At 40.4% G+C, this 11,384-nt stretch overlaps 1 pseudogene; it reads left to right on the plus strand.

Moving 5' to 3' along the window:
* Nucleotides 1-1,904: 1,904 nt before the first annotated feature.
* LOC129649196 (tigger transposable element-derived protein 1-like) lies at nt 1,905-8,649 on the plus strand (annotated as a pseudogene).
* The last annotated feature ends 2,735 nt before the right edge of the window (nt 8,650-11,384 follow it).

An 11,384-nucleotide genomic window follows, 5' to 3' on the forward strand; every position in this document is an offset into this window, starting at 1 on the left:
TACAGCATATGGAGAATTGTCTTCTTTCCCAGAAGTCACAAACTGACGTTAAGAAGCAACAGAATGTAAAAAAAAGGGGCCATTTTCCTTGTTTCATTATCAAATGGATCCTGATTTAGGGGTTCTTGGAGTAACCTGTTTCTCTAGGCCTAACCAGCCTGAGGTTAAAAACAGAGTCATAAAGAGAGAACAAAACAATTCATTTTACTCTGGCCCTGGTTTACTAGAACTTCCATTGCTTTTGAATTTCCCCTCATTATCCTGGAAACCCAAAAGTTACTTCACTTGTATTCTCAAGCCAGTCATCTAGGCTACCATCTGCCAGGAACCACTTTCCTCCTGACTTACTCAGCAGCTAAGAAGTTGCTAGAAGCCAATGAGAGCCCCGTGACTTGGGCTGGAAGGTGTCAGGTCCCTGTACTAAGTGACCCATTACCCTCACGTCTAATACCACAGACGTAGGCAGACACATGTGATTTCTACAGCCTACGGTTTCTGTTCCATATTCCGATGTGCTCCAGTTTGTCTTGGTGGAAGACAGTACTTCAATGTGGCCTAGATGGTAGATTTTAAAATCAGAGATTTGAGTTAGAATCTTGGATCTGGCACTTTTTAGCTGCATGTTCACAGGCAAGATGTATTTCTCCTCTGTAGTTTCTTTTTCTGTAAAATGGGAAAAATAATGACCATAACATAGGGTCACTGTGATGATCATGACAATGTGTTTGATTAAGATTATATATGGTGTTTTGTGATTATAAAATGTACAATACACGTTAATTATTATATGACCATCTATTGTCCATGTTACCGAATATGCTTCTTTATGCTATCACTGTCTAAATATATTTTTAGTAAAACAGGTCTTAAAGGTTTTTATTTATAGTCTCTACTCCCAAGGGAACTGAGTGGGGAATGAATGATTTGAATGATCATTTCTTGCCCAAATGACCCTCTCCTCCAACCCTGTTCCACTGTCTTGAAACAAACATACTCTCCTCCAGTCCCCTCATTTTACCATGAGCTATTTCCTAGGGAGATCCTCAATACTTCATGCCAACAGAGCTCTGAGGGGTCGACCAGTGAACCTCCAGGCAGAGACAGACAAGTCTGAATCCTGGTATAAACACAATGAAGATCGCTAACATATAAAGAAGGATTTGGCAATGGCTAGATGGTAGATGAGAATGTAAAGGAAACAACATAAAAAGAGGAAAAAAAGTAAGATAAATTCAAGTCCCCAAGAGATGAAGAAAGATGAATATTTAACAGAGTACTTTTTAGGAGTCAAAGATCATTTTTTAATTTACATTTTCCTTTAGAAAATGAATATGTATAAGCCAGAAAATGTCTTTTATTGCATCTTAAGTACAGCCAGATCTTGCTTTATTGTGTTTCACAGGTAACTCATTTTTTCAAACTGAAGGAACACTGTGTCAAGCATGTCTATTGTCATCATTTTTCCCAATAGCATTTGCTCACTTCATGTCTTGGGGTCACATTTTGGTAATTCTTGCACTATTTCAAACTTTTAAATTATTATGACATTTGTTATGGTCATCTGTGACTGGTGGTCTTTGATGTTAATATTGTCCTCAGCTTGGGGTGCCATGAACCATGACCATAAACAACAGCGAACTGGATAAATGCGTATGTTCTGACTGCTCCACTGACCCAGTATCCCCATCTCTCTTACTCTCCTCCAGCTTCCCTACTCCTTGAGACACAATAATACTGGAATTAGGCCAGTTAATAACCCTGTGATGGCCTGCTGCTGCTGCTAAGTCGCTTCAGTCGTGTCCAACTGTGTGTGACCCCATAGATGGCAGCCCACCAGGCTCCCCCATCCCTGGGATTCTCCAGGCAAGAGTACTGGAGTGGGGTGCCATTGCCTTCTCCATGTTATGGCCTAGAAGTGTTCAAATGAAAGGAGTCACATGTCTCTCACTTTAAATCAAACACTAGACATGATTAAGCTTAGTGAGGTAGGCATGTTGAAAGCCGAGACTGGTTCAAAAGGCCTAGATTTGGCCTGCTGCTACTGCTGCTAAGTCGCTTCAGTCGTGTCCGACTTTGTGAGACCCCACAGACGGCAGCCCCCCAGGTTCCCCTGTCCCTGGGATTCTCCAGGCAAGAACACTGGAGTGGCTTGCCATTTCCTTCTCCAATGCAGGAATGTGGAAAGTGAAAGTGAAGTCACTCAGTCGTGTCCGACTCTTCACAACCCCATGGACTGCAGCCTACCAGGCTCCTCCGTCCATGGGATTTTCCAGGCAAGAGTACTGGAGTGGGGTGCCATTGCCTTCTCCAGATTTGGCCTAACAGCTAGCTAAGTTGTGAATGCAAAGGAAACGTGCTTAAAGAAAATTAAAAGCGCTGCTCCAGTGAACAGCATATAAAAGTGAAAGAGCTTTATTGATGATCTGGGGAAGGTTGTGGTCTGGACAGAAAATCAGATCAGCCACAACACTTCCTTAAAACTTAGAGCAAAGCCCTAACTCTCTTCTGTGAAGGCCGAGAGAGGTGAGGAAGCTGCAAAAGGAAAGTCTGAAGCTGGCAGAGGTTGGTTCATAAGGTTGGAGGAAAGAAGTTGTCTTCATGACATCATAGTGAAAGCTGAAACAGCAAGTGCCGATGCAGAAACTTCAGCAAGTTATCCAGAAGATCTAGTTAAGATGAATAATAAAGGTGGTTACAGATTTTCAGTGTAGACTAAACAGTCTTATGCTGGAAGAAGATGCAATCTAGGACTAGCTAGAGAGGAAAAGTCAGTGTTTGGCTTCAAAAGAGAGGCTGACTCTCTTGTTAGGGGCTATTGCACCTGGTGACTTTAAGCTGAAGCCAATGCTCATTTACCATTGAGAAGATCTTAGTGCCTTTAAGAATTATGCACACTCTGCTCTGCCTGTGCTCTATAAATGGAACAACAAAGCCTGGATGTCAGCACATCTGTTGACAACATGGTTACTGAATATTTTAAGTCCACTGTTGAGACCTACTGCTCAGGAAAAAAAAAAATCCTTTCAAAAAACTACAGCTTATTGACAATGCACTGGGTCACCCAAAGAGCTCTGATGGAGATGTACAAGACTCATGTTTTTTTCATGCCTGCTAACACAACATCCATTCTGTAGCCCATGGATCAAGAAGTAATTTTTACTTTCAAGTCTTATTATTTATGAAATACAGTTTCTAAGGCTTTAGTGATTCCTCTGATGAACCTGGGAAAAGAAAATAGAAAACATTCTGCAAAGGGCTCACCATTCTGGACATCATTAAGAACATTCTTGATTCATAGGAAGAGGTCAAAATATCAACAGCAACAGGAATGTGGAAGAAGTTGATTCCCATCCTCGTGGTTGATTCTGAGGGGTGGAGGATTTCAGTGGAGGAAGAAATTGTGGATGTGGTGGGAACAGCAAGAGAACTAGAATTAGAAGTAGAGCCTGAAGATGTGACTGAATTGCTGCAATTTTGTGATAAAACTTGAATGGATGAGGAGTTGCCTCTTGTAGATGAGCAAAGAAAGTAGTTTCTGGAGATGGAATCTATTTCTGGTAATGCTGCAGTAAAGATTGCTGAAATATTACATAAACTTAGTTGATAATCTTCTCAAACCCTGCTGTTGCTTTGACTCCAATTTTGAAAGTTTTACTGTGGGTAGAATGCTATAAAACAGTGTAGATGCTACAGAGAAATAACTATTTGTGAAAGGAAGAATCCATCCATGTGTTAAGTGTCACGGCTGTCTTAGGTTAAGAAATTGACACTGCCACCCAACCTTCAGCAACTACTCGCCCTGATCAGTCAGCAACCATCAGCATGGAGGCAAGACACCAGCAAAAAGATTACCCTTGGTCGAAGGCTCAGATGACGGTTAGCATTTTTTAACAATAAAGTATTTTTAAATTATGTGCATTTTCATTAGGCATAATACTATTTCTCACTTAATAGACTACATATAGCGTAAACATAACTTTTATATGCACTGAAACACTGAAAACTGTGTGACCCACTTTACTGTAGTATTTGCTTTATTGCTGTGGTCTGGAACCAAACCCACCATATCTCGGAGGGATGCCTGTAATATTCTTCAGAAAAAGATAACGTGTTTGGAAAACACTGGTACAAAAGCCAGAACCTATTACATGCGTAGGTGGGAAGTGTGCATCATGATTCAACAGGCACAACTCAGTTTGAAACTATACCCCATTTTATGCCATTCAATGGAATAAAAAAATTAATCTACTCAGTAATGAATGCGTAGTCCATTACAGTTATTGTGTTCTTTTTGGAAAAAAAGTAACGTGACAGCTTTATTCACTCCATGTGGCAAACCAAATTGCTTCAAGTCAAGTGAAATAAGACAAACACTAAAATGGAGTTTTTCCTCCCTCATGTACCCAGAGGCATATGCTATGGCTGTAATGCATAAGCTAAAATGGCAATAATAATAAGAACAGTGGAAAACCAAATGAAAATATTAAACTCAATTAGACAACTTATTCCAAGGGGCAGCAATTTTCATGCTCCATCTGCTTGGAGAAAATTTCTTGTTAATCAGGTCTATAAAAGGGTGTGGGTGTTGGATTCTATTTTCTGTTAAAGCCATAATAGTTTCTGAACAGTGATGTGTCACTTATCTATCGAATCTAATTTGCTATCTTTCAAATTTCCCAACTCCCCCAACACCCCCTGGAAGTTTGTGAACTGAATACTCAAGGGAAATGGGTGAAATGAATTCATGTTACTGGGTATTATAGCAAACATCAATGAATAAATAAGTCAACATCGAATATTCATATTAGAAAATTTGACTTTTTAATTGAAGTGTCAACTGGGGACTGTCTCGTATCTTTATGCTGGAGAGGTCCAGTGAATACATTCGTTGAAAATTTAAATAAAACCAGCAAACCCAATTTCAATAATTTGTTTTAAGTGTCCACTTCCCAGAGATTTCTGTACATGTTCAGATAATTGAAACTTCTCTCAGGACTTCTCTTTCCCTTGGTCTTGTAAACAATTCTACTAAGACCAGTTCTATTTTATTCTCAAGGCTTAATGGAACATGTGACTTGGACTAATATGCAGTTTTTTGAAAACAAAAAGAATATAGAAACTACATTTCTCATTATGCTCTATTGTTATTACTATTATATTACTTGAAAGCAGTGATGGAAAGCATGGGCTTGGATTCCAGTGGGTACTGGTCAGAGTCCAGTTCTTGCCATGTGCTAGCTTTGTGACTGTAGACAAGTTATTTCACCTCTAAATCTGGTAAAATGGGTACAAGATTTCCTCTTTCACAAGACTAAAAATCGAATCAATCTCAGCACAGTACTTGGCTTATACTGCTGCTGCTGCTACTGCTGCTAAGTCACTTCAGTCGTGTTTGACTCTGTGCGACCCCATAGACAGCAGCCCAGCAGGCTCCCCCATCCCTGAGATTCTCCAGGCGAGAACACTGGAGTGGGTTGCCATTTCCTTCTCCAATGTGAGAAAGTGAAAAGTGAAGGTGAAGTCACTCAGTCGTGTCTGACCCTTAGCGACCCCATGGACTGCAGCCTACCAGGTTCCTCCGTCCATGGGATTTTCCAGGCAAGAGTACTGGAGTGGGTTGCCATTGCCTTCTCTGTGGCTTATACTGAGTATTATACAAATTGTAGCTGCTATTTTTTATGAAATATAATTGATTTATAATATTGTGCTGTGTACAGCAAACTGATTAAATTTTATATATTTTTTTCAGATTACATTCCATTATAGGTTATGACATGATCTTGGGTGTAATTCCCTGTGCTATACAGTAAATCCTTGCTGTTTTTTGTATAGTAATTTGTATATGTTAACCTCATACTCTTAATTTGTCCGTCCTTCCCTTTCCTCTTTGGTTAACCATACGTTTATTTTCTATATCTGTGAATCTGTTTTGCATATTGATTCATTTTTACATGGTAGCTATTAATATTATTATTAAGCACATTAATTTAAGATAACATGTCCAATTAACTTCAGGGAAAAATTGAATGACTTACCTGCTAAGTCGCTTCAGTCGTGTCTGACTCTGTGCGACCCCATAGATGGCAGCCCACCAGGCTCCCCCGTCTCTGGGATTCTTCAGGCAAGACCACTGGAGTGGGTTGCCATTGCCTTCTCAGAGATATGGAGCAGAGGTTCTCTAAAGAAAAAAACCTTTGCTAAGAGTGAATCATTCAGTATATTGCTTCTGACATGCACATAACCAGACAATGGAACTGACCCTCTAGGAAAAAGGACCTCAAGCAGAGGGCTTCACACAGAGCAACTGGAATAGGTTTATGCCACCCCAGGTTACAGTGCACCTATGTGCTCATGAAAGAAGGAGAGATGAAGCCATTAAGACTCAGAGAAAATAAACTGGATCACTGTCTCATAAGCTGTGGTGGTGGGGTGGTGGTTGAAGCTGACCGTGTATACCACATTGTGCTTTTCTAAGCAGGTATCACAGCCTATCATGATGAAGAAGTCTGGAAGGCCGGGGTGAGTCCACAGTCGCATAGCAACTTACCATTGAAATGGAATTCATATAGGAAGTAACTCCATCCACAACGAGGGGATTTGGGGTGGGGTGGGACGCAGGAGGCATACCAGTTTCAAGGATAAGGAGGGCATGGGGGTGACCCTGACATATGCCTGCTGCTCCAACCACATGCCCTGAGCTGCAATCAGAGACCGAGGGAAAAACACAGGGGCTGTTTGGTTCACAATCTAGGAGAAGTTGAGGGGAGGAGGGTCGAGACTCCAGCCCTGGAGCCACACTGCCTAGGCTAGAATTCCACTTTTCTCCTGGACACTCTCACTGACCTTGGGCAAGTTTCTTTAACTTGTCCAAGCCTCCATGTTTCATCTGGAAAAGGGAGAATAAAATCCTACCAGCCTCCTAGGTTGCTATGATAGTAAATGAGTTAATAATACACACAAAGTGCTTAGAGGAATGCCATCTAGTAAGTTTTCACTCGGTACATGATGCCTGGGACTGGTCTGTAAGTTATCAAAATTGCGGCAGGTCTGGGGCAGATAACAACTTGACTTTCCTAAGTAACTTTGTGTATCTTTGCATCTCCTTGCTCTTCTCTGCTTTGTCCTTTGTGTTCCTCCCATCCTAGAGATATCAAAGCTGAGGAGCCCAAAGCAACAGGTCCCCAAGGTCCTCCACACAGAGCACATATACTGCAGGATCACAACTTTTTCCTTCTCCTTCACTGGAGACAGGTTTCACACCAGGGTAGGATAGGAGAAGAACTGGAAGGAAGCAGTGTAGGTGGATGCTGGTCACTCAAAGAGGACTACATCTTTCTCTTAATTCTCAGGCAGATCCTGAGAAGAAAGTGGACAGAACAATAAAGATAAGTACAGGGAATATGGAGCTGAGAAGAGGGCACAGCTTTGACTATACGGACCTTTGTCAGCAAAGTGTTGTCTCTGCTTTTAAATACGCTGTCTAGGTTTGTCACAGCTTTCCTTCCAAGGAGCAAGCATCTTTTAATCTCATGGCTGCAGTCACCATTGGAGCCCAAGAAAATAAAATCTGTCACTGTTTTCACTTTTTCCCCATCTATTTGCCATGAAATGATGGGACTGGATGCCATGATCTTAGTTTTCTGAATGTTGAGTTTTAAGCCAACTTTTTCACTCTCCTCTTTCACTTTCATCAAGAGGCTTTTTAGCTCCTTTTCACTTTCTGCCATAAGGGTGGTGTCATCTGCATATCTGAGGTTATTGATATTTCTCCCAGCAATCTTGATTCCAGCTTGAGTCATCCAGCCTGGCATTTTGCGTGATGTACTCCGCATATAAGTTAAATAATCAGACTGACAATATACAGCCTTGTTGTACTCCTTTCCCAATTTTGAACCAGTCCGTTGTTCCATGTCCCGTTCTAACTCTCGCTTCTTAATCCACACACAGGTTTCTCAGGAGACAGGTCAGGTAGTCTGGTATTCCCATCTCTTTAAGAATTTTCCACAGTTTGTTGTGATCCACACAGTCAAAGGCTTTAGTGTAGTCAATGATGCAGAAGCTTATCTGGAATTCCCTTGCTTTCTTTATGATCCAACAAATGTTGGCAATTTGAAACCTTTATCAAACACTAACTTAAGTGCTAGGCACTGTGCTCCATTTCTAAATGTGATTATCTCACTTCATCCTCTCAGAAGCACTGTGAAATAAATACTATTACTATCCCAAATTTACAGATGTTAAATTTGAGGCCTAGAGAGGCCAAGGTTACACTTTAGCATGTGATGGGGCTGGGATTCCAGTCTAAGCCGACTGTTGATAAGCCCTGTTCAGTGAAGTGCAGTGATGGCCGACCTCAGCCTGGACAGTTATCAACAGCGGACTCTCTGGCTACATTGGCACCAATGGCAACAATGTTGCAGAATGAACCTTTCCCAGAGAGGTGGGGGTGCCGCTACCTCTCTGGGTCAAGACTTGCAGGTCATGCTGGGGAAATCCTAAAATATTTAGGAGTTTGAAGGCTAGCTGCAGTTCTTGCTAAAGAGGGACAAACAATAAAAATTGTTTTGTTTACCTTTATGATCTTATTTTCATGTCTAGGCTGGTGCCTCTCGTAAAGGCCATGCAATCAGCACTCCCACCCATTACTAAGGTGAGTGGATGATACTTGGCAAGCATCGCTGTGCCGGCTTACCTCAACTAGTGTTGCTCATTCAAATTTTGTTCTTCTTACTTGTTCATAATGTAATTATTTTCACTAGGTTTTCATCTCAGGATTTTTTCTTGGGCCTTAGTGTCCTAAAGTTCCTTAACACTGTGAGCAGTGTGGACGTCACTTCCCTGTTCCACCTTCACAGGGCATCTCAACCTGAATCATTAAATCCTTCCTCAGCCATGGGATGTATTTTCCAACCTCATCTTTGGTACCCCTGGGCCATCCATTTTGAGTTTTTCCCCCCTAGAACCCATTAGTTTTACATGAAATTCCTATAAATTGGCCCTCTAAGGCTTTGTTCTTTTTTCTCTTAGTTTCCATCTTGTTGTCATCATCCATCTTGTTGTCATCATGCTTTATATCCTGGGGAACTGCCTTGATTTTATTTATTTATTTATTTTTTAAATTTTATTTTATTTTTAAATTTTACATAATTGTATTAGTTTTGCCAAACATCAAAATGAATCCGCCACAGGTATACATGTGTGCCTTGATTTTAACTTCTAGTTTAAAAAAAATTTTTTTTTGAATTTTCAGAAATTATGTTTTCAATACCAAAAGCTCTTTTTTCTTGTTGTTCTTGGTTTCTTCTTTTAGTGTCCATTACATACGTGTGTGTGTGTGTGTGTGTGTGTATGTGTATGTATTTTTTGGTAGGTATAAATCATCTGAAATCTGAGATTTCTAATTGGAGTTTGTTGCTGTTTTTTAACTTCTCTCTGCTCCTTGAATTATCTCTAGTTCCTCTAGGATCAATTTCTGCTATTTGTAACTATGTACAGTGATCATGGGTCTTCCCAGGCATCTCAATGGTAAAGAATCTGCCTGCCAATGCAAGAGATGTGGATACAGTCGCTGGGTTGGGAAGATCTCCTGGAGAAGGAAATGGCAACCCACTCCAGTATTCTTGCCTGGGAAATCCCATGGACAGAAGAGGCTGGTGGGTTATAGTCCATGGGGTCGCAAAAGAATTGGACGTGACTCAGTGACTAAATGACAACAACGATAATGTATTAACCAACCTCAACATGGTGATCATTTCGTAACATTTATATATATCAAAGCATCACATTTTACACCTTAAATTACAGCTATATGTCAATTATATCTTGATAAAGCTGGAAACAAAATCAAAATAAAATAAGAAATTACTTTGACTATTAAAAAAAGATGCTGGTAAACTGTGCTTAGAGATCTTTGGTTTTCTATTTATATTTCAAACTGAATAGTTGGGAGGGGGTTCACTTTATATTAGTGGGTCTATTTCCTGATATACTTTGCCTTTCCTTTGGTGGGGAGCCTGACTAAAAACCTTCTGCAGTTGAGGGGAGGCATTCATGGGCAGGATTGCTGTAGGGTTAGTTGGGCAGGGAGCCAGCAGTTAGGTACTAGTCCCCCAGGTTCCAGATTGAGGAGGGCATTACTTGGAGACCCCAGTTCCCAAACTGTAAACCACAGATATTCTTCTGTGGCTGATTCAAGAGATTTGTTCCAGAGGTTATGATGCTGCGGCTGAAAAATGCAATAGCTAATATTGTAGAGCTGTTGGTCAGGTGCCAGCCCCAAGAACATCACACACATAAAGTCATTTGCCCCTCACAGCAATCCTTTGGGTTAGTTACTGTTATTATCACACACAAGGAAATGGAAGCACAGATAGATTAAATAACCTGCCCAAAGTCACGCAGCAAGCAGTAAGTGATAGAAGCAGGCTTTGAACCAATGCTCCACAGTCCATTCTGCTCATCTCTAGGTTACATTCCTGGGCTGACTTCCCTCTGAGTAGAGGTGGGAATTGAGGAGTAATTAAAACATCTTTTCATACATAGACCGTAGTTTTCACATAGACTGTAAAGTAATTAGCCTCCAATTAAAATAGATAAATTTATAAAAAAAAAAAAAGAACATATTGATAGCCCTATGTTTCTTATTTAAAAACTCTAGGCTAGGGGTTGTTTCAACTTTGCTACTAATAGAAAAGCTCTCACCTCACTGCAGTGCCTCTTGTAACAAATTCTCTGCTAGTTCACCTCCTCAGAGGCTCCCACTTGCATCCAGTCACCCAGAAATGTGTTGAAATATCTCATTCACTAATGACCACCATTCTTCATACCCCCATCTAATGTACTCTGCTGTTATTGTTTCTTGTGTTTCTATCTTTTTATTTCAGTGAACCCTCAAAGGCCTTGTAAATTTGTGCTCAGGATTCCATCTTGAAATAACTTCAAAAGTAAGTATGTTTTTTATAGTTATTTTGGCCATTTTGCTGCATTGAAATGTCATTGTGCAAAGATTCAAGCTGTACTGTTAATTTCCATTCACTTATTTTACATTTGCATACAATCAAGAGAGAAACTCACATGGATACAGAATTTAATAAGTATAGATTCCAAACAGATTATTCTGTATAATTTTCACTAGGACTGCAAGAAGATACTTAATGGGCTGGAGGAAGGGTTTATTTATGCTTGAATCAGTTTGAATGTTGTGGGTAGTTCAGTGAAGAAATTCTCTGGAGGAATGATACTGAGGGATGATAGTTTGTACTTCAGAAATGAATGAGTTCCTGAGTGAGTTCTGAAGTGACTTATGAGATGCTTATCTTACGTTGGCAAAACATTCAGTATCAAAGCAAGGAAATTTATTTTTTTTCTCACAAAATGCTCAACAC

The sequence above is a fragment of the Bubalus kerabau genome, chromosome 1 (genome assembly GCF_029407905.1).
Source record: "Bubalus kerabau isolate K-KA32 ecotype Philippines breed swamp buffalo chromosome 1, PCC_UOA_SB_1v2, whole genome shotgun sequence".
Taxonomy (NCBI): domain Eukaryota; kingdom Metazoa; phylum Chordata; class Mammalia; order Artiodactyla; family Bovidae; genus Bubalus; species Bubalus kerabau.